This window comes from Colossoma macropomum, unplaced genomic scaffold, assembly GCF_904425465.1.
Source record: "Colossoma macropomum unplaced genomic scaffold, Colossoma_macropomum, whole genome shotgun sequence".
Taxonomy (NCBI): Eukaryota; Metazoa; Chordata; class Actinopteri; order Characiformes; family Serrasalmidae; genus Colossoma; species Colossoma macropomum.
The window spans coordinates 14,831,196-14,855,082 of record NW_023494786.1 but is presented as its reverse complement, the minus strand read 5'-3'; the positions used below and the strand labels follow the sequence as shown (position 1 = coordinate 14,855,082).

The 23,887-nt window shown below is 41.5% G+C and overlaps 1 long non-coding RNA gene across 1 annotated transcript; it reads left to right on the top strand.

Moving 5' to 3' along the window:
• The first annotated feature begins 3,924 nt into the window (after window positions 1-3,924).
• LOC118801435 lies at window positions 3,925-23,811 on the top strand. The gene is made up of 3 exons (XR_005006498.1): window positions 3,925-4,031; window positions 5,398-5,492; window positions 22,369-23,811. It is a non-coding gene; the product is annotated as an uncharacterized LOC118801435 (long non-coding RNA).
• Window positions 23,812-23,887: the final 76 nt, after the last annotated feature.

The window sequence follows — 23,887 nt, the reverse complement described above, 5'->3', positions numbered from 1 at the left end:
GATGTAAACAAAGTCGTTCAGAGTGGTTTGGTGAAATGCTCCATTTTAGAGGAATGTACAGAGTAAGGATTGTTCACAGTGGTGGTGATAGGAACCAGACTTTCAAAGTGTTTAATGCATCGAAAAGCTCCCTCACAGAAAGCTATTTCATAAAAACGGTTATGGATAAGCGGCCCGATCTTTGATATATTGTTTTATGTGATATATTGTTTTATGAAATAGTTATATAATTTTGAGAAAATTGTTACATATTTTTACTTAATTTATTTTATTTAAATCAAAATGGTGGAGAGGCACATGCTTGTAAGGCAAAATAGTCCTCAAAGAAAATTCTCTTTTTTTCAGATTTACCACTATTTTACCATTATCAACTGATAAGATGGTCATTTTGGACAGTAAATAAAATGTCTATATTTGTATTGTAACTCCTATCACCACTATGGTAAAGAAATCTGAGTGAGTATTAACCATTTCAGATGAAAACACTCAAAATCTCAACAGCTAAACATTGTACAAGTAATAAATAATAAGTAGGTAATACACAAATTCTCATTTAAGTACTCCGAAAAATCATAATCAATTTAACTATTATAATTCTGAAAAACTGATTTTTTTCAACAATGACCTAAATGGAACAAAATCAGTGCCAATCACCGAGGTAAACATTACAAAACCCCCAGTTACTTTAGACTGTTACTTTACACCACTGTTTCAGGGAAAGTAAATCTGGAGCTTAAATGGGTTTGTGCAGTTGTCAAATATTTGGCACGTCTTGCCTAGGGCTGACTGAATCTCACACCCAGAACATTTTGATAGCACACAGCCTGGTACAGGCAACAGAATGCACGAAATGTGGGTGTTGTCACAACAGCTACACTCCACCTATCACCCCACCTATAACTATGGTTTTTCCTCAGTTGGATTTCAGACATGAACTAAAGCCAACATCCTCCCTGCCTCCTCTCGGCTGGGCCCGGGCCTCCGCTGAGGCTCTAGAATTATAGCCTCCTGTGTTCAATTAAGAGCCCTCACAGCAGCAAATATTTAACATTCCTGAAGTAATGGCAGTGGTAGCATTACTGAACTAGAACCGAGCAAAGTTCTTCTCTTTTTAGCCGAATGTGAAGAGCGGTGAGGTGATATGAAGGCAGGTTAACACCCGGTGTATTCCTGGAGTGCAGTGCACAGCAGGGCTGGGCTCTGCTGCAGATATCTAGGTGCAGGAATGTGAGATGGCGTGGAATGAAACAGGACACTCTGGCCTACCAGCAGGAACCAAACAGAAGGTTTCCGTGCTCTCTCCTCCAGCCAAACACGAGACCCAACATCCAAAGTCTGCCGTTATTGTGCATTCCAGAGCTAGTGGTGAGATTTATGGCTTAAACCCCTCAGCAATTCTTTAGCCTGACCAGACAATATGTTAGGAATCATGAGAGTATTTTCATTAGGATGCTGTATTTTTGCTGCATTGCAGAGGTGAAAGGGTACACAAACTTCACAATGCAATATATATTGTGGGTTTTGAGCCATGATACGATACATTTTTCATGCAGAAATTACTTGTTTGCCTTTTTTTTGGTCAAAGTCCAATTGCAATGAAAAGATGGCAGTGCTTACTGAAAGCATAATTAACATAAGCAAGTTTTTTCTTAGAAGATAAATAAATAGAAAAAAAGAACACACAACGTGTGGTTACCTTTGTAGTTTATCTTATTTATTTCAAATTTTCTTTATAATTATTCTCATCATTTCTGTAATATTAATATTAATTAAAATGTAAACAGGCATTCAAAATGAGTTAATATAAAATGCTCTTTTTTGCAGAAACTTATCAAGACAAAATAGTTCACAATAGTGATGATAGAAACTAGAAAGGAATTTAATGATTCTAAAAGTTAAAATCATATAAAGCTATTAAATGACATGGTTACAAATATGTTGGCTGATGCCTGAGACATTGTTTTACGATAGTTTTGAGATGAGATTTTGTCCTAAAATTTTTTCAATGCATTCATGTTGGACAGGTACATGCCAGGTGCTGTCAGGCAAAAATATCCCAAAAGAAAATTTATTTTTCTCCACTGTTTTACAATTGTCAACATTACATACTGCAAAAAACTCAGAAGACATGGGAAGATTCACTGCTCATTTTGGATAGTAAATAAAATAGCTATATTTGCATTGTAAACATCATAACCTCTGGTTTCTATCACCACCATTATAAAGAAATCAGTAATATTTTCTATAATGAACCATTTCACATCAAACCACTCTGAATGACTTTATTTACAGATATTTACACTGGTAGAAGTCCCCTTTAATATGCATATTGGGACACCTGGCCAGGGAACTTTTGCGTAGCTGGCTGTTTCAATGGTACTGGAGTTGTCTGTCTGTTGCACTGACCAGTCATGATCATGATCATTACACACTCTGAGCCACTCTGAGCCTCTGGTGCAACAAACCTGCTCTTCTAACTCAGCACAGCTTACTGCTATAGCCAGTTTTAGTTCATATGGCCACAGACATGTCTGTGTCTATAATTCCAGTTCAACATGTCTCCTGTCCTTTGCTTTTCTTTTTTTCACGTTCATGCACAGAAATCCCTGTAATTTCAGCATGCCCCAATTAAGGTTTCCGTCCACAAAACAGGCAATAGTGTAAATGGTAGTCAAGTTAAATTCATATCCCACCATAAACCTCAGGAATTGTTTCACAGGCCACTAGGCAGTGTGTCTCACTCAGCATGTTTACTTAGGTTTCTTTCTTATGTATGTTACCTGACCTTTGCGGTATTCTCTGTTTAACTAATGGGTAACATATTTGTCATTCATCAATCAGAAAAAAGGTAAGGTTTATCTCAGGGTTCCCAACTTGTATCATAACATAAGCTAATGAACAATTCCTTCTGATCCGAATCAGGTGTGTTAAAGAATAAGAAAACACTAAATTGTGCAGTTCAATAGATCTGCAGCACTTAGTTAAGGAAACAGTACAAGTACTGGTAGATTCAGTAATGAAACACAGCCCTTCATTTTTGAGAGGAGACCTGTACTTTATTAATTAACCATGTATCGCTAATTGTGATTTTTCTGATCAGTATTGGGACTGGGATTTAAATTGTGATTGTTTTCTATTAATTAAAGTTCAGGCCTGTTATTTTGGCCAAGAAGACAGACATATACACTTTTTTAGGGGTGAAGCTTGAAAGCTGCCATTTACTGCCAAATAGTACAGCTTTGGGTTATGAGGTTAAATTTTCCCACTTAAAACTTAAGACAACCGTGTTTATAATAAGAGCTATAACAAAAATTTGTGTTTTTAGAATCAAGAAACTCAGGAATGTGAGTCGAAAACTGCAAAGAAACATTTCTGAACAGGCAATGTTTTGGTCAGTCTTGGATATTTAGCACTGTAAGCTCAATACGTTTATTAAAATTAGCCACTGATACCAATACCTAGGTAGCTAGACTGGGCCCATTAAAAAAAAAACAACAGAGTTAAGATCATCTTAACTGTTAGAGAGAGTGTTTGGTGCGATGCTCGCTCTACCATTTATGAGTCATCTTTGTGCTAAGATGCTTTCGGGAAGCCTAGCCCTGATTTAGCTAAGACTTCTCTCTCTTTCTGGACTTTCTAGATGAATCTAGACCCGTATGTTTTAGTAAAAGCAGCTCTCTCTGACGGGACCTTGGCTAGGAGGACAGGTTATGTGAAGTCTGATCGCTCAAAATGAAAAAGTATAAAACTTAAGAAAACAGTGTGTAGCAGGGATTGTGGTTGACTCACTCCGTGCTCTAGGTGTGCATTTGAGACACAGCCGTTTCACAGCCAATGAGAGGAGGCGCCTCGCCCAGCTCGGCGTCTGATTGGCCAGCCGATGCGTGTGACGCCACCGCGCTGCCAGCTGATCGTGAGGAGAAGCCGGTACGAGGGGAGTTGGAGGAGAGACTCGGGGAGGAGACGCTACACACTGGGGGAAAGACTGACAAAACTGAGGGACATGCGCTGCCTAGCGATCTAATGGCGAGGTAGTTATTTGAAGTAACGCTGTTAGTCGGTTTTTGTTTTCTTTTTACGCGGATTTTGTCGTGAATTCCCGGCACTTGGTAGCGCGGAGCGGTGCGGACTGTGAGCGCTGATTTAGGGTTAGGTAGGCTGTGAGGTGTGGCTTTCCGCAAAGACCGTTTTCTCTGAATGTCAGTGGTGTTGAGGGCAGTTTTTAATCACAGACTCGTTTCGTGTGGCCTTTTTTAAAGGATGTGCCACGGCTGTCATCAGTGGACTCGCGAGATATTTTGGGGAAGCGCTCGATTACACAATGAAGTGTGTGTGGAAATGTGACAGAGCAGAGAGAGAGAGAGCAGAGGCTCGGCTACACAGAGGCGGCCGAGGGCTGATAGTCGTGGTAACTGGTCTGAAAACGTCGTGAGAGGCTGTAGAAACGTGTTACGTTCCGGTGGAAAAGGCGAGTTGTTAGCAGACGGGGCCGCGCACAGTTCAGCTCGGAGTTTAGGACACACACTCACACACACACACACACACTCACACACACTCACGCACACAGGGCGTGAGCCTGCAGCCGAGCAGCTCGCTCCGGTCGGATGTGCGGAGAGCGGCGAGGCGCTCGTTTTAGATGTTGCGGAGAAAAAAAGTCCACTTTCAGGTGAAGTTGGACCAGCACGGTTCGCGAAGACGAACCACATCGACTGACTCCTCCTGTGAGAGTAAGTAGCCGCTGGTCACTCTGCTGCTCACAGTCTGGAAGTTTCAGCCTGTAGTGTTGGCCGGAAACTCGAATGTTCTTGGTTCATCTTGAACGATGTTATACAGCCTTGGAAGACAGTCGCCGGTTGCAGTGCGCCATTATTGAGTTATTTATGAAGTACAGTAGCCTCGTTTCCAGAAAGAAATGAGCACCTTAGTGTGTGTATATGTGTGTATATATATATATATATATATATATATATATATATATAAATATAAATTTAATTGCAACATGTAAGGCGAATGCTCACCTTACATTTCATTAGATAGGTGAGAGCTATAGGGATGGGCAGTAGGCCATGGTAGGTTATAAGGGTCATTTTTCTCCCTGCAGAAAACATCTCAGAAAAATCAAATTTAAAAGTTTTCTGGATAGAGCTTAAATTGATTTATCGATTTAAATCGATTGCGTTCAGTTTATATCGATCGTTATTCAATGGTTAAAAGCTCAGGAGCCAATCAGTATGCATATCGATTCCTCTGAGGCGTGTGGATGGCAAAATTTCACACGGCCCCACCCTGTACACTGCGATATGGATGAGCAAGTTTTTTTCCCTGAAAAAGTTACTTGTTTCCTTTTTCCTCTCGTCAACTTGGCCTTTCTTACCTTTCTTTTTCTTCCATACACAGTGTGAGCTGTGAGAAACTGTTCGTCAGAGCTTCCCATTGCAACAGTGTGTCTCTTAGTGGATTTCTGCTGAAATGACGTCCAACTAACTGCAAAGGTATGAAATGTGATTAAAAGTGCAGGATACACTGTGTGTGTGCCTAAAGCCTGTTTTAATGCAGTCAGAATATGTCATATTGCCTAGATCACAAAAGGGAAACTTCACTGTAAACTCTAAAAAGCTTCTAAGATCCAGGTTAAACGTCTGTAATCTTATTGTAATGTAAGATTAAAATATAGCATTTACTGTACAGTCACTTAATTTCCTCAGCCTCAGTTTAGACATTGTTGTCATCGACTGCCCACCAGTGTCTGATATCTGTGTTCTCTTGCATGTGCGTGAGCTATGTAATGGCTAAGTAATAAAGTGTTTACAGGCTGCCCGACACATGCTTATGCAACTGTTCTTTAAGGATTTCACCACTCAAAAACGCTGCCTAAAATATGGCTGCTAGAGCTCTGACGTAGCACGTCCTTTCCTGACCGGTTTTCAGATTTATGCTAGTGAATAAGCTTTTAGTATGGCGAAACAGCAAGCCTATTTATAGCCCTGGTACTCCTGGCCATGACTATGCTGATCAGCTAGCTGTCACTCAATCATGCACAATCATGGTTAATTTCAAATGCAGGCCTTCTGAGTTAAAGCCTTTAAAAGATGAACATACGTAGTCCATATAATATACGCATACAGTGACACGGACCCTTTTCCTATCAGTTAAAGGAATAGTTTGACCAGAAATGATGGTGAATGAAATGTTTTAACCATGTTAGCATTTATGCAAATAAATAATGCTACCTGGAAGCTGTTTTATTGTTCATTGTATTCATTGTTAGCCATGTTAGCACTTTTGGCCCGGTATAAGGGATAAAGAGCTGGAGTTTCACAGACTGGGGGAGAGACAGGCAGTTGTATGAACGTCCGGGTCAGTTTTCCATCATCTTAAATGCGTCAGAGATGCCATCTGCCGTAGGTGGCCTTGAATTTCTCTTCGCAAGCCTACTGTGAAGAAATGCATACTATTGAATTACGTTTATTTGTTCCTAAAGACCTCATGTCATCTCCAGTCGAACCCTGGAATTTGTGGAATTTGATCAAAACACATGAACTGTAGGCAGGTTGATATTTCAAAATGTCAGGCAAGTATTTATCATAATATTTGTATCATTTTATTATACAATCAAGAAGTGCGTCCTTTGTCAGGTTTTAATAGAATTCAAAATGTTACAAAAAGGCTTTTATATGGATGAAGGGCAGAGAATGTTCCTGAAAAATGATGAGCAAGAGAAGCTTCCATGAGAAATCATTAGAACTGGAAAAAGCAGCCACAGCAGCGAAATGGAGCACAGCTGGTCTATGACCTGTGGTAGTCACAGCAGGTTGGTCATCTCTGATCTACACTACTTGGACTAATTTATTAAAGGCCTTTGCAAAGCAGTATTTGCCAAGCACTAAACTAAATGAGGGATTAATTCCTTCCCGTAAGGCCTTCTTCAGAAATTCCTGCTGAAAAAGGGCTGGGATACCATTTTTTTTCCGCCCTTTAGTAAATGTTTGCTGGGTGATCCCATTGTCTGGTCATGCAGTTGAGTTCACTGCTAGATGCTTTTCAGTCGTCATCCCAGCATGGCTGGAAAGATTGATACAGACATCTACCGGCTGTGTCTCAGGGCCTCTTCAGCCTGCTCCCCAGACAGGCAAGCCTGCTGAATGGAGAAATCAGCAAAGAGACAGTATGATCGTTATTCAAGGTCTGCGCTTGCCCAGGCTCCCCTTCTCTGTCTGGTTTCTAACATAGCCGAGATGTTTTCTTTAGAGCGAGGGCCTTCAGACAGCGGCGAGGAGAGTGTTCTGAACCCTTGAACATTCGTTTCCTACTCTGCACTATTGATTACGCTCTAACTCGAAATACTTGGAGCGTTTATCGTGCTTGCATGAGCAGATCGCTGGAGACGAGGACGTGACTACAGCCTTTGGAATGAATGTTGGAAATGAGTATTAAAGCGCGGCTAGGCGCCCGCTGGCCCGGGGAGAAAAGTACTGGTCTGGAGACTTATCCAGAGGACCACGCCCATAGAGTTATATCACTGTTCTGCTGTCAGTGCTGAAGTTGCTGCACTCTATACTGCAAGTGGGTTGGAGAGCTATTACAATGGGATTTCTGCATGAAGTCCTTCACTCACTCATACTTGTGCTGTCCTGTGCTGTAACAGACTTTGAGTGGGCTTTGTGGGGGTGAGGCTCTTTGTGATTTTTCTTTTTTCCCTTTTGCTTGGCAGTTGTTTAGTTGTCTGCCTTGTCCATGTGGGAGGGCAGACGTTTGGTTTTGTGGCCGCTCTGCTGCTTTGCTGGCTCTGGTATAGTGGAGCTTCCCGTCTGTGCAGCCCCATGGTCCTGTGGGACCAAGTGCTGGACACTCTGACAGTTCCTGTGCCTGGAAGCAGGCCTGCGGACGTTTTCTCCTTCATGGCCCAGGCCCAATGCGGAGTTGGGTCTTAATCGCAGCCTGCATTCTTATATAGCCTGGACACATTTTCACCATATGGTAAAGTTAAACAGGATGTAGTCTCAATTGTCTCCCGCCGCGTAACGCTGGTGTTGAGTGATGTCTAACAGTGACTTGGCACTGGTGTCAGTGACTTGCAGACCTTTTAGAGTGAGTTTGCCCATGCTGCCTTCCCTGAGGGACCTGTCTAATCTCCCCTTGATTAAATGGGCTGCAGGCTTTGTGTTTCACGCAGGCATGTAAGTGACCCAGTTAAGAGGTTTGTGCTATTGTTCCTCACTGAATATCAGCCCCTGACATGAGCTGGCTATACATACCTAACGGAGCCATGCACATGCATTTTCTTCACAGCTGTTTTTTAAGCACAGACCTGTTCATAATGTGTCGAAGAAACCTGTTGATTCCTCCAGTGTGCTCTCTCTCTCTCTCTCTCTCTCTCTCTCTCTCTCTCTCTCTCTCTCTCTCTCTCTCTCCTGTCTTCTGTGTCTCTTGTTCCTACATTTTCCTTTCACTGCTCTCTTCCTTTCTCTCCCTCGGTCTCTTACTCTCTTTCGCTTCTCTCTTTAGCTCTCTCACTGTCTCTCTGCACTTTTTTGCTTCTCTTTCTTACTCTCTCTCTCATCTGTTTCTCTCACTGCTCTTTTTGAGAGCTTTAGAGGGAAGCAATCTTTCTATTTTTTTCATCTCATCTTTAACCTCACTTTCTGTATCCCTGCTCTCTGCTGTCTCTCTCTTTCTTTTCTTCTCTCGTTTTCTCTCTCACATCTCTCTTTGTCTTTCTTTTGATTCTCTCGCTCTTTCCCTCTCCCCCTTTCTTTTGCTTCTCTCTCTCTGTCACTCATGCTCATCTGTCTCTCTTGCTGCTCTCCTTTCTCTCTCTTGCATTCTCTCTTGTCTACCCCCCCTCTCTCAGTAGTAGTAGTAGTAGTAGTTAGGCAGTGAGAGTGAACTGGCCTGGCTCTGAGGCAGGGTGGAGTCAGTCCAGCACGGAGTAGTTCAGACAGCATGGAGGGCCTCAGCAGACTGAATGGAATTTATACCATATGTACCAGGCATCCCTGGAATGTGTGGCACAGGGACCTGACCAATGGAAAGAACTGAAAGAGGAATGGAAAGGCCTCAGAGACAGAGAGAGAGACATTCTGAGGAGAGACGGAAAGCTGCAGGAACAAACCTGTGGTGTATAATTCCGTGACTGGTTTCCAGTGACCTATTTAGCCTTTAGGATAAGTGGTGGTGTTGAGCTGTGCGCATATGACTGGTGCCTTGTTTATTAAAATGATTGTTACTGTCATTATTATGCTGCCACAGAATCAATAGGAATCACCACATGGTAGACTTTTAACTGCTGTTGCATTAATATTAGGAGACGCCCACTTTCAGTTTGATTTCAGCCTAGTCGCTATTCAGAACACGGTTCAGTCAGTAAATCTTTGGCCTTCTTTGCTTCTTTGGGAGCACTTGCATCTCTGCCACATACTCAAAGCCAGCACTGTTATGTGATTCACCAGAGAGAGAGAGAGAGAGAGAGAGGATGCGAGCAAACACAAGAGAAATGGAGAAAAAGAGAAGTGGAATAGTTAGAACACACGCAGCTCTCAGTTATTACAGCAACTAAGGTTTGTGGAATCATTCATTAAGACCTTAAAACAGCTGCTGCGTTGTTAGCATATGTCATGTTATTAGATGGTGCGTCTAAATTTGCATTAATTTTTTGTGTGATGAACAGTGCGCTCTGTTATTTGGCACGAGTTCTGTTTTGCATCTCTACTCCAATAATTAGATTTAAAGTGCAAAAAGGTTGAGTTTAAGTGCAGAATGCTAGCTTCAATTTGAGGTTAATTAACAGTTTTCCATTTACCACAGAAGTAGTTGATTTGCCAAGACGTATTTGGAGTCCAGTTTTCACTGCTCTGTTTTAGAACTGGACCTGAGAGTCCAGCCTTGATAACAAACAGTATAATTCAAGTTACCCAAATAGCCCAAACCAGTTTCATAAAAATACATTGTCAAAACTTACCTCAACCCACTCAAACTGCGTCCAGGTCTTTATTAAGAACGCACAGACTAATCTTTGTGTTCTAGGAAACAGTATGACTAACTGCAAATTATAAAAATTAACACAACTTTACCAGCCATTTTAGACAAGACCAGGGCTTGAATTCACAAAGCAGTAGTAAGTTAGAGGACTGATTTTGGATCAGATTCCATTGTGACAAAATCATCTAGAGCAGCACTGCTAGTCTGAGGTGGTTTGTCAGTACAAAACCTGTTGTCTAAAATGGCTGCCTGCAGTGAGGTTGTGAGGCTGTACACAGTGAGGTTTTGATCATTTTTAAAGTTCACAGTCAGGCGTGCTGTTGGGGATGTATTTTTAGAGAAACCTTTAGGGCTACCTGGGTCATACTGTTTGTTAGCATTGTTAGCCTTGCAGCTCCAGATCTAAACTAAAATCTAAACATTTAACATGTCTTTAATGATCAGTAAGTGAAAATTGTGTAATTGTGTGCTATTGCATCAGTAAATCAGGCCATCATGGGACTGAAAATTCCGTATAAATCAATCAGAGACATGGCCAGACTTGATAGATGATGATGCTGCTGCTACTGTCAGATATCAAGAAAAGATATTTTCTGTATATTAATTTATTTGAGTCCTCAGAACTCACTGTTTGGTGCTTCACCTTGCAGCAGGACAAGGACCTGAAACACTTTACCAAAGCAACTGTTTTCAGGCATAAAAAGCGCAGTGTTCTTTCAGGTCAGTCTGAACACAGAGTCTGAACCCCGCTGAGCTTGTGTTTCGCTTACTAACGTCAAGAATAGAGATAGAAAGTACTTGAAATAAGCAGGGACTGAAAATGACTGGATCACAGGTGTTGGAAGAAAATGAAAAGATGCTGAGAGTCTAGTGATGTCAGGGGGCTCACACTTCAGACAGATGATTACGGGAGCCAAACAAAGACAGTTTCATTTAAAATTATGTTAATATGCCACATTACGTCTGGTACCCAGAATTACTATGATTCCTATATGGTTCATCCAATATAGAAATAAATATACTATACCTGGCATTCTGCGCTTAGCCACTGTTTAATTTAAAATCCAGCCTGCACAGAACCTATAAAGGTGGCGCTGTCCAATTACTTATAAACGGCACTGTATCTCTCAGATCTGTCTGCTTCATACAGGAGAATAGAGAGAGGAAGTCTTGACGCTGTGGGTGTAGTCACATTTTCTCACAGAACGAATGTGTTCATACTTGAAATTTTCATTGTTAGAACTAAGTGTTCCGTCGTACTATGCAGCACACCACTTACCAACCAGATCACATCAAGATTATAAAGATGTATGATCTGTTCGACAGGCAGTGTGCTTATCCAGGCTCACTTACACTTTAACAACAGTATATCCATTTTGTGGTTTCTCTGATACATGGGAACAGGGCTTTGACTGCGCCACATAAAGCTGTGTTAAATTCTGAGCTGAAGCCTGGTGGTAAATGCTGGCCAGATGTTCTGCATTCTTTGGTGCTGGTATCTGCGTTTCTGAAGAACGGGCTGAGGACAGCTTAATTACCCTGACATGATGACGCTCTGAATGTCCAGGCTTCATCTGATGCCTGTGTGTAAATATTTATTTTCTTCACACCAGAGGTGGGTATGAACAAGTATTTCATACTACAGAGCACTTCCAGTACTGTGTAGAAGTCAGAGACCACCCTTCAGTTATTTCATTTCCAGTCAAACAACCATTAAGTACAAATTATTCATTTTAAATACAAGATAATCACTTTGCCTAAGGAAGAGGAAGAATAAAAAATTTCCAAAACTGGAGTTTAAAAAAATGATTATAAGATAATATGGAGAAATGGGACTCCTAATAAGCCCTGGTAGACCACAAAAACTGTCATCATCAGATAAACAGCACTTTCATTTTGGAGAGAGGAGAAAATCAGGCCGCACTGTTGCTTCAGATCTGAAAAAAAATCCATCCACTGTGAAAAGACATCTCAACACTACTTAATGCTTCTCTGTAATTTTCTGTTAAATGTTTTCTGCTCTTTTTCTTGATGCTGAAAAATGAATAACTTAATGGCTGTTTTGACTAGAAATTAAATAAATAAATCAGGGTCTCTGACTTTTGCTAAGTACTGTATATGTGATACATTTGTAAATTACATTAGATCAAATATACAGTGTATCCTGAAAGTGAAAGAAAACAGAATTGATATTCATTGGTACACTGCATTATCAACATCTTGAACAGAGACTGGTTTGACGCTGTTTAGCGGAAAGATGATGTTGCACATAGCTGGTGCTGTGAGACTGGTCTTGCTTCCCGTTTATTGGCTGGAGCAATCCTTCATATAGGGACTCTGAAATTCTCTATGCCACTATGCTGAGTTATTCCTTATTTTCTGCACCATGTTTGCCTCAGCTGTGCATGTGTGTGTGATATTTTTTACCCGTATGTTTTAAAATGTCAAAACTTTGGCCATTAGATGAGCTTTTAGATCTCCTCTCACTAATAGAAATCATTGATATTTTGAAAATTCATGTGCTCCGTGGTAAGTGATCAGGTGGATATAGAGCATAATTTCCTTCAGCACAGGTATAAGGAAGAGGAACAGTATCTAGCATCAGCATTGCTGCATTTCACCACAGATTACTGATAATGAAACTCACATTCTATGTAGCTGTTCCAATATTATGTATATATGGCAGAGGAAATCTGTTGATGGTTTATCTGAAACCATTTTAAAGGGGCTGGTAGTTGTTTGAAGTAAGTAAGTTGCTGTGTTAGGTACCTGGGAGATACATCTTATAATAGATCAAACACTAAACTCTTATGTGCCACAAGCCATGGTTGCTTAAGTATGGAGTTTCTAGAGGAATCTTACTGATTAGAGAATGAAGTTAGATATAGAGAGAGACAGCCGGCACACAGAAATGGAATGAGTTTTTCATCATGAAGGTCGACCAGTCTGGCTATCCGTCTGGTGGAACGCTCTGAGTTCCTTAATTAATGCAGCAATGCGGGATGGTGCCACACAGCAGACAGAGAATTGCACAGATTTTTATATAATTTGTGGGTCTTTCAGAAAGTGGTTTTAATGTCTGAAAATCTTTCAAATTTATCCGTGAGCATTAATGTTACCATATTTAGTGTTTGTTGTAGTATTTCTTACTTTAATGCACAGAGATAATTAGATCTTTATCCCCCATAAATAACAATTAGTCATTAAATGTTTATGCTTTTTTTTAAGTTAATAAATCAACTGCTGCCTGGTTTGCTTCATTTGTGTTGGTTGAAGGGTGCAAACAGGCTTTTTGTTGCTGAGCCTTTAAGGCTGATGTATGTGAATGACCTGTGTTCTGATTGGCTGCCCTGTATTGTGCCTCATTCGAAAAGCCATCCTGGCTGAAACGCTCCTTTTAACTTCAACAAGAGTGGTCAGGGCTAAACTGCTGTAGGCTGAATAGGCAGATGTATGTAAATACATTGGTTTTCGTGACCTCACAAGAACTGTGAATTCAAAACGAGATGTTTTTGCAGCTTGTAGCTTTTGAAGGTTCCGCATATGAACTGGGGAGGGACTGGTATGTGGTGAAACTTTAACAAAGTTTACATACAATATTAAACTCTTTTAAAAGTGAGAAAAAATGTTTTTCCCCCCTTTTCATCATATAGGCCCTTTCATTTTTAATTACTATGCTTGTGTGTAAGCTGTTCATGCCATTTATATACACTGCAACATCATCTCAGGCTGAATGTGGGTCTCTGGAGTCCTCTGTGGTGATTTATAGACACCCACTCCTCTCATCTCAGCTCCAATATTAGCAGGAGATTAGATGAATTCCTGAAATGGCTTTGCTGTGGCTACTTCCGTATTGCCCCACAGTCATTTCCATTGTATAAGCTGGATGGAATTTCCTCTTTTATATCAAACTGTTTTGTTTGCTTGCTTGTCTGTTTAGCAAGCAGCTGAAGGAATGTGTGTAGCATTGAGGGCAAAGTTCACTCTGAGACAGTGGGCTACAGAGGGACGAGTGTGAGGGGCTGGCAAGTCAAATGAGAGCCTGCAGCTTCCAGGCCCTTGCACAATAAACGTCTTTATTCTCTCTCACACACACACACCAGTTTGGGGAAGCCATGGCTGGGTGGGAGAGAACTCCAATAATTTACTTCAGTGTGACAGTGCGTCAGTATTTGCTCCTAATGCTTCCACTTTTTAAATGAGTTCTCATGGTCTTCACCAAGTGTCTTTTTTTTTTTTCTTTAAATCACTGAGGCGTTAGCTGTGTGATGTGCAGGATGGCTTGATCTGCTTACAGAGTTTGAACATGAATGTGAGATTATCAGGCTTTGGGCTGGTGACTCTTACCTCTATAGGCCAGAGCTTTTCACTAATCAGGGTAGTCATGATTAGTTAAATATACTCGGTTAAAGCATTTGATCGATTAACATAGCAGCAATAATTAGTTGGCAGTTTGCACGATAATACATATTTTAAATTCTTTTACTTGTCCGCCTTAGAATAAAAAACAGCTTGATGGACACACCTATTTGTATGCAACATGTAAAGGGTTACAAATGAACTAAAATTAATAAAATACAGAAATCTAAACATCTGTCCACTGCCAGTATTTTTTTAATATCATTGTACATCTCTTGTACATATCATTTTTTCCATTGCGTAGTTAAAGGGTCCATGTCGTCCTGCATTTGTTTTTGGCTTTTTATACCTCTGAGGTCCACTTATAACATTTTGTGTGATTTTATAAATATCAAGAACAGGTTCCCTGTAAGAGTGATATGTAAATGGTCCCCTGTTCTAATTGGCTGAAAAAAAAAAAATCAGGCTGAAACACTCCTTATAACTTCAGTGTGAACGGGTGTGGCTAAACTGCTGTGGGCTGAATAGGTGGATATATGTAAATGTGATACGTGACATCACAAAAAGTTAGTTTCCATATATGTACTGTATGGACTGGGGAGTGAATGATACGTTTTGAAACCTTTACAGTGTTTACATACTACATCAGACTCATTTATTTTCAGAAAGCGAAGTAAATTTGGCTCCTCTTTTTTTGTTTTGCCTTTAAAAACTGAGTAATTTTCAAAATAATTCATTACCCGTTTGCTAACACAATCGATAGTGACAGCCCTAGTTGCTAGTAGAATCTCAGTGATCAGAGATGTGATGAGTTGGGTTTGCTGTCAGTCAGAATTTCTTCCAAAGATCTTATGTGCAGTCAGTCTCTAAAGCCTTCAGTGAAATTATCCTGGATCCAGAATTCATATCAGCTGGATGCAAGGCTTTAAAGTAGCTGTCTGGATTGCCTTTAGGGGCTTTAGGGGCTGTACAGACTGTCTTTAGTCCACGTTCCTCACGCTGGTTGGACACTCGCAGCACAGCCGATTAGGGTTGGCAAGATGAGCATCACGACAGAGCCTAAGAGCCAAAGGGCCATGGCTTTACTCAGACAGGAGGGGCAGGATGTGTGTATGTGACGTTTTCTGCCGGATAAGCCCCTATTAGTCTTCCTGTTTACCTCCTCCTCATCATACACAACCCACTTCACCAAAAAAAAAACAAGCTATTTCTGAGCTACAGGTGCAGCTTGCCCTATAATGATTCATTTTTCCCCTCTTTTGTATAATGGTCCCCTTCCTCTCATCCTGCATCTTTCTTTTCTCCCCCCATCGCGCCTCTGTGAATGACATCTGTTTCTCAATTTCTCAGTTTCGCACTCGTCTCCCACTCGCTGCTCGATTTCGTGGTATGATTCATAGAGAAATGACTGAAGTCACGTTGCCGCTGGAGTTAGCCTGGAGAAACGGTGGCCTGGCCTGATTGCCTCGGCTCAGTGAAAGCCGGATTCATGCGCAACTGTGTATGATTAAGGAGAGGACGGAAACGTAAGTGAACGCTCCGCTCCATGCATATGGATGGGCGATGAATAATGCATATACATGGTGCTGTGTGACACGACAGCACGTGTGGAGTAGAGCAGACGGAGAGAGGGAGAGCTGGGCTCCAGCGTGGGCTGGTGCCTCCGTGCTTTCTCCATGGCACTGACCACTGCCTGGACATTCAGTGATCAGGACCAGATGGAATCGGCAGTGCATTCTGTCACTCATTTCAGCCCCAGGCTGCATGAAGATTGTCTTTTGATCTAGAATTGCCTTTGGTCAAAAATATTTCTGAGCAGGGCTGTCTTGATAACTCTGATTAATCTTGGGGAATCAGCATTGATTAAAAACTTGGAGCGTGATGCTTATTTTAGAAAATTACTAATATAATCAGTAGTGACTATCCTAGTTCTGTTACATTTGTGCATGTTGTGTGGTGTTTCAGTTCTCACTTTGGATTTTAGAAAACTGGCTAACTCTCCTCTCTATTGCGTGCTGCGTCAAGTGGCATTTCAGAGCTAAAATGGAGTCTCTCTTCTTTAAGGGCTGTAGTGGTTTTTGCTGCATTCTGGAGGGAATGCCAGTTTAGAGCTCCAACCTCAAATTTTTCAGCGCACCAGAAGACGAGCATTTCCAGCTTTTCAACCGCTGGGTGTGTCTCTCTTCTTCTCTTCTCTTTCCTTCTTCTTTTCTCTCTTGTTCTAACTTCTTCAGACCCTCACCCCCACAGAGCAACTATGCTGGAATTTACCATCTCCACCTGCGCCCTCTGACTTGCTCAGAGCTCAGGGTTTTACCTCAGTTATCATATCTGCTCTTATCTGCTGTGTTTTTGAAAGAATGTTCTCCTGTTTAGAATAGTGTTGTCACTATCGGTTATATTAATCATTAAAAAAAGGTCAGTCAATAAACATGGGCTTAACTAAACCATGCATAGCCTGAGTTTATTTGCTGAAAAACACAATAGGTTACATACATCAATGTGCATGTTTAATCACTTCCACCCTCTTATCGTGGCACCTGGTATTATTTGTAGATATCTTTCAGTACCTTGTTTGGCTAATAAAAATGTTACGTTAAATTAAGTGTGCTGGTGATGGAACTCAGCACATCCCTGTGATGTCTGGAGGTGGCCAGGAGAAATCTAGCTAAGCTGCATTTGAGATTGTTGTAAAACAGTTGAATTCCTTATTAATGCATCAGCTCGCTAAAAAACTGGTGCTGTGAATGAACTGTTATGCTGCTCACGTGGAGTCCATTGATAGATGAAGTAAGAACTGCATTTTGTTTGAACTGGTTTCTTAACAAGAAGGCTAAAAGGTAGCTAGTAGGCTAAAGCGCTCCTCTGTTAATTTTGATTGTTTTCAACTGAAAACTTTGTAACTTTGTAACTTTGGCTTGATGCTACCCTAAAAATAACATTTATTGTTGTGGTGATCATTTGATGAGCAACAATTTTCATTAGGTGAAAGTGTCTACATTAACATTAAACGTTATAATATTTTCATTAATACGTGAAGCAAAATATAAAAAAAAGAATACAATACAGTGTTCTTCCCCTTCATTGGTCCAATTCTTTGGCAACAGTAGCATCCCAAATTAACTACATTTGTTGGCGGAACAATTTATTTAATAGTTATGACTTAAATTAATTATTGAAATCTTATTTTCTGTTGTCACCATTTAAAAAAAGCAATAAGCCGTTTAAGGCCATGCGTTACTGTGATTTACCATGAGCTGTGGAATTTTAGGAACACCCTTACCTGTGATAACAATAATGCACAGCCTCTCTTGGCTTATTGCATTAATAAATGGCTGTGCCCAGACTGTTCCAGTGTGTTCCTTAATGTAACAGACTGCAGAAGGATAATTTATTGCAAATTACTAGTTAATCATTATTATTAAAAAGATGAAGATTTATTTTTTTATAATCAGATAATTGCTTTTAATTGAGTAATCATGACAGCCCTGGGCAAAATCAAATTTAAGGTTTAATTAAAGAATCCCTCCACTCACTCATCTACTCACATCCACCCTTGTGCTGTTCTAGCTGCAGAAGGGAATGACTAATACATTGATCTGCAGCTCATTCTGATGGCGATTTATGTGGGCTAGCTGGTGGAGCTTGTTAAGGTTGATGGACAGTGCTGTATCGAGTCTACAACGGCTTTGTTTATGTAAGGATCTGGTCCGTAGCTATTAATCGTAAGAAGCTGAATGGTGTCTGTTCTCACCTGGAACACATCCATTACCTCATCTCCGGTATCTGATCAAAAGCAGTATTTGGTTCAGTTTTCATTTGTTTATTGAGATATGAGCACGCTGTCACTCTAGGAAGGGAACTGGGAGGGTGAAGTACATAAGTGCTTTTCTTTTGTTGTTTTGTTTCCTTAGACATAGCCTGGCTGGTGATTAATGAGTTCTTTTGGTAACTGGTTGCCTGGCCTGAGACGGATGAGCTGGTGCAGGAACAGAGATAGCTGTGGGGCACTGTCTGCGTGTGTGTGTGTGTGTGTGTGTGTGTGTGTGTGTGTGTGTGTGTGTGCATGTATGTGTGTGTGAGAGAGAGAGAGAGAGAGCTGGCAGAGGTGTGAGAGAAGAAGGGGTACATACTCCTCTATCTCCCCCCAGCTTGACTGTAATTGTTCTGGGAAACGTCCACAGCCATACAATAAATCACTCTTTGGGAACATACTGTTCCGTGCAATGGGATTTTGAGCCGTTGCGGGTTGGTGTGTGTCAGTGAGTCAGCTCGTGTGAGAGACAGGAAGAGTGGGCTATGGTTAAACATGCCCCATTGTGTCCAAAGCAGGCCACTTGTGAATGAAGCCTTCAGCTCTGAGAGCAGAATATGACATTAATGGCCATGGGTCTCCAGCTGGGCAGGGAAATGGCTTGTATTGCGGTAAACTCAGTCGGAGTACTTTAATAACTACAGTAGTGTTGTCTGTTGATACACAATGTGTGCTGTTCTCTAGAGCTGTAAATGGTTTTGTTGTGTAGTTTATGCAAAAGTATGTGCACATGGTGTCTGTGCCAAAGGTTTATAATGGATAGAAGCACAAATTGTGTGTGTGTGTGTGTGTGTGTGTGTGTGTGTGGTGTAAGGCCTGACCCATCCAAAATGATTTTAAGGAGCCAAAAAAGAGTATATTGGCCAATAGTATTTAAAGTCAACATGAATTGACTTGAATGTGAAACAGTTATAAACATGGTTAATAGTATTTTTCCGTGCCTGCTGTTACACGTGATAATCAAAGCTCATTTTAAAACATTTTAGAGGAGGGCAAAATTAAACTTGACTTCAAAACAAGAATTTTGTCTTTTTAAATATATGATAAATGATGAATCTTGGTTAATGTGATCAGGCACATGAACCAGCAAGGTAAAAATCCATTTTGATGTCAGGTTTAATATTGTCATAAATCAAACATTCATTTTGAAGCTGCACTATGTAAGATTTGGGGACCCCTCTGGTGGATTTGTGTAATTGCATACAGTGTGGGCACATTTTGTAACATCGGTTGTGCTTCGTCCCTCTTCCACAAGTGGATGAATCTGATGATTGTGAGCACATTGAAAGAGTATTCAAAGAGAACTCAGTCAAAATTCGGTTAGGTAAACAAGTTTCAGAGGAATATAAATTAAGCTGCTAAACATCAGTAGAGTTGATGTGGACACAAATAAATCTGCGGGACATCAATATTAGCCAATATTATAGGCCAACTGGTATATCAGTCGGGCACTAGTGGTGTGTGTGTGTGTGTGTGTTTATGTAAAAGAGAGCCAATGTTGCTCTCTCTGTAATCATAGCCCTCCGCTCTCTCTGCTGGCAGAGTCCTGGACACAGAGGGATCTTATCTCCACCTTCAGACAAAAGGGTGATTCAGCTGCCTGGGTGTCCGATAACAACATGCTTAAGACACAGCGGAAGGGGCGAAGCTGCAACTGAATTTGATTTCTATAACCGTAAACAGAATGGATGCACTGCACAACTCTCGACACCCTGCTGCCTTCACGATCTCCGCTGCCTGTTTGAATGAGTGTGGCCAGATTAAAAAGGCCTCGCTGTTTGGCAAAGGCTGCTCTTTCCATGTCATGGGTGTATGTGTACGAATGAGGGCATGTTTGTGTGGGTGAGTGTTTGCAGGGGTGTGTTTGTGTGGGAGTGGGTTTGTAGGGGTTAGCTGAGAGTTTGACTCCCTATGTGTGTGTGTTTGTCTGTGGGTGTCCTGTCCTTGGCCACGGCTCTGCGGACTGGCTCTTTCCACAGTGCTGCAGGGTCGCTGGGTTCACTGGGCTACTGAGGCCATGCTCTTGTCCTTGAACTGCTGGAAAAGTGCAGCACTACAAAGCCACCTTTAACACCGCACAGATCAGCGAGAGAGGGAGGCCTCCAGACTCTCTGACTCTTTGAGGTTTCTCTCATGAGGACTGCTACTATATTATGAAACACAATTAAAGTGATGCTGCTTCCAAAAATGCTAATGTGGTTAAGTTTAAATGCAAAGCTATACTGGGGAGCAGCTAGCATGATCCCATTTGCATAATGCTGTCAGGGCGCTACTAGCCTTCATTCATTATTAGCGATGTTTTGAGTGAAAGATTCCTTCAAGAATCTATTTTGTTTGAAATATCTGACTGAGAGGTTGGACTAAAGCAGTGGTTTGGCCAGAAATCAAATGTACATAATTTCCCCCTTACCCCAAATGTAGTCGATCAGTCAAGACATATTTTTGGTGAAGTTTGGTTTTTAGTTTTGTACTGGAGCTGTGAGGCTAATGCAGCTAGCCAACTTTAGCATAATGTAAGCTGCATGACTAAATTATCATAACTTCTTAAGTCTAATCTCAAACAGACTTGCTTATATGATTCTAATACTGTATGGTATAGGTTTAATCCAAAAAAAGTGACAAAAAGGCACCACATGGCTAAAACCAGGACCTTAAAGTAGTACCGGGCTGGTATAGCAGTTGAAATTCTTCCTTAAGTACCAGTTAAGTCAGAACCATTATACCAGTCTAACGCCACAAATCGCAGACAACGCCACATACAAACGGTGCAAACCACACTAACGTTAGCCACTTTTGCTGGATGGCTAAGTCAACAATGTTTCAAATTATAATGAAAACACAGCAGTCTTTCGGTCACCTCCTACTATCTAGTCCGACGCATCTGAAGTAGGCTGCTTTGTTTTCAAGGCAGCAGACATAAAGGAATTGCCCTTTTGGGGTTAGCCGTAGCCTAACATGGACACCAGAAAGATGATGCCTGGCTGATAAGCCACCCAAACTGCCAATCTCCAGGACCAGAGTTGGAAACCACTGCTGTAAACCAGTTGGTACTGAAGCATGAATGACTGTAATAAGTCTAACAGCCGAAGGTCCGAGTGTATGGGACACATATAAGATGAAGGACTTGAAAAATTCAATGAAACTAAAGTTGGCTTTCTCCCCATTCCACCTTAAATAGTGCAGCAGTTACATTCTAGTGCCTGTACAGGTGCCAGAGTACAATTGCTGCTCCATTTAAAGTGGAAAGGAAAATTTGAACAAAACCTGCCAAATAAAGCTGTAAACTTCAGCTGCAGCTTTTTCAGACATGACTCAACATTTAGTACCGAAATTTGCCAGAGAGTAGTATTGACATAAGTTTATCTATATATCGTCCAGTTTTGTTTTTTACAACTATGCACAACAAGATTATTTCAAAAATATTTGCTTTGGTTGTTAAAATGGTTCTTTTTCAAAAAAGTGAAGGAACATCCCAGAATAATAAGCAACTGTTAATCTACAAAAATAAGTGTAGTTAGGCATTTAAAGGAGTTTTATTTGAATACATATATACAATGAAATATACTGAAACTATCAGAAAATTTTATTTTGCTGTGATGTAATTTTTTCCACACTACCCAGTACTGTCTTAAAGCCTAAATTCTGTCTGTACCTTTTGTCCATTGTTATACTACATTTTTGACAACATTTAAGGAACGACGGAATGCATTAAACTCTTTCACTTTGAGTGATAAAAATGCTTCTGAAGGCCCTGTGGGGGAGTAGGAGCTGCACTGCTACACTGTGAATGCTGTCCCTACAGAATAGTTCTGGTGGAATCACAAGCTCTGGTCCTGTGCTGAGTTAGAAGCATCAGGCGAGGCAGAGCTAAGCAGAGCTGAGTGAGCGGAGAGAATACTGAAGCGGTAGCGGGCTGGCTCTGGTTTGAATACCCCTGGGGCAGAAAGCACATGACTCCACAGCTCGCTCTAGCCTGCATAGCTGTGGCAGTAAAGGGAGGCACTGCTGAAACCCCATCAGCAGAGCTTCTTTATCAGCCTTTGCACTTCTCCTTTCTACCCCTGCTTCCCCTTCCATTAGCTGTTTAGCATTAGCTAAAGAAGGTAATGAACAGTTGTTTGCAAGAGAAATTAAATTGTATTGTATTGTCTTCCATCACTATTCACTCTTATGAATTCACGACTCATGTACCTCTCTCTTTCTGTGTCTTCCTTCAGGTCAATGCTGTCCCTTCACCCCTAATGGTCATCAGGAGTGAGCAGTGTTTGCCCTGGTGCCCAATGGCTGACCCGCAGCAGTTCTTCACTGGCAAGCTTTATGTCCTTGTGTATCAACTAAAGCTGCCAGCTGAAGAACTGTTGTGGTTGGCTCTTTCCTGGCACCCCAGCTGTTCAGGACAAGATGGCATATAGATGAAGATTCTGAGGGCTTAGACAGTAGCGCCTGCCAGACGGGTCGGCAGGTCCAAACCAGTAGTGGATCAGACAGGTCCTGAATAATTTTTTTTTTGCCCTGCCTGGAATGCTCACGTGAGCTGTCCCAGCCTGGCTGTGCATTCTCCACAGGCATAAACAAAGGCTTCTGGCAGGGCCTATGCTGACTCAGCAACATTCCTGGCCCGGTGAGGTCCTCCTGACCTTATTTGGGCGTGGAGCGGGCGGGGAGCGGCCGTGGCTCGTCAGCCAGGGAAGGGTCGATGGAGCACCCGATAAAAAAGAGGGGATGTTTTGAGGGCTTGGAAGAAGAATTGCAATGCTCTTCTATACTTCCTTTTTTTCTCTGGAAGTGAGCCAGGGCTTTTACATGTGTTTCTGTTTATGAATAAGTCAGAGAGTTCTTTCCAGAGAATGAGCACGGAACACACTTGCTGGACTCACATCTGCAACTTCCCCTGGCTCTCCTCCGAGCTGTGCTGTGGTATGAAATGTGATTGTTGGTTTATTCTTTTGGACGCGTGCGTACTGTGCACGAGTGACACTCACACGCATGCTCGCCGCAGTGCCTGACCCTCAGTAAGCAATAAATCTCACTTCAAGGGCAACAGCGGTGCCGAAAACAGGATATGAAAATGTGTCGCCCTTAAACCTCCCAGCCAGATGAAAAACAAAGGTAGAAAATGTTCTCACCATTTAGCAGAACCAGATGCCCCTTGCGGGAAGCGCATGGCGTCTGCGGCTTGAAGAGCAGCGCTGCTTCCTTTCTGTCTCTCTGCTCTCCTCTTTCTCGCTCCCTCATGTAGGAAAAGGACTTAGATTGATATGAATGTTATTGCCTTTTATAAGCACTTCAGTCACTCGAGGTAAGGACAATTACATGACGTGGTAACAGAGTGTAATGTAATGTAATGAGGCTCCTATGTTGGCTTTGCTCTGTGCGTCACCGCCTCTGACCCACACAGGCCATGGGTGCTGTCAGGTCACGGACCATTGTTGCCTGCTTGATTGGCTCTGGGCAATCTCCCTGCAAGTGAATTAAAGGATTGCTGAGGGTCGTCTCAGCATTGCTTAAAGGTTCATTTCCCCTCTCTGAAACTGTTGGGACCCTGGTCAGCACATTGTTCGGCATGCGTAAGCAAGTTACATGATTTACGACAGATAATTGTGTTTTTTTAATGTAAAAATTGATTGTGTTATTTTAATAAAACAAAAAAATAAAATGATATAGCAAAATTCTGACTTGGAGTTGTTTTTCAGACACATTTAAAATATAAAATGTGAATATCTTTTTTTTTTATTT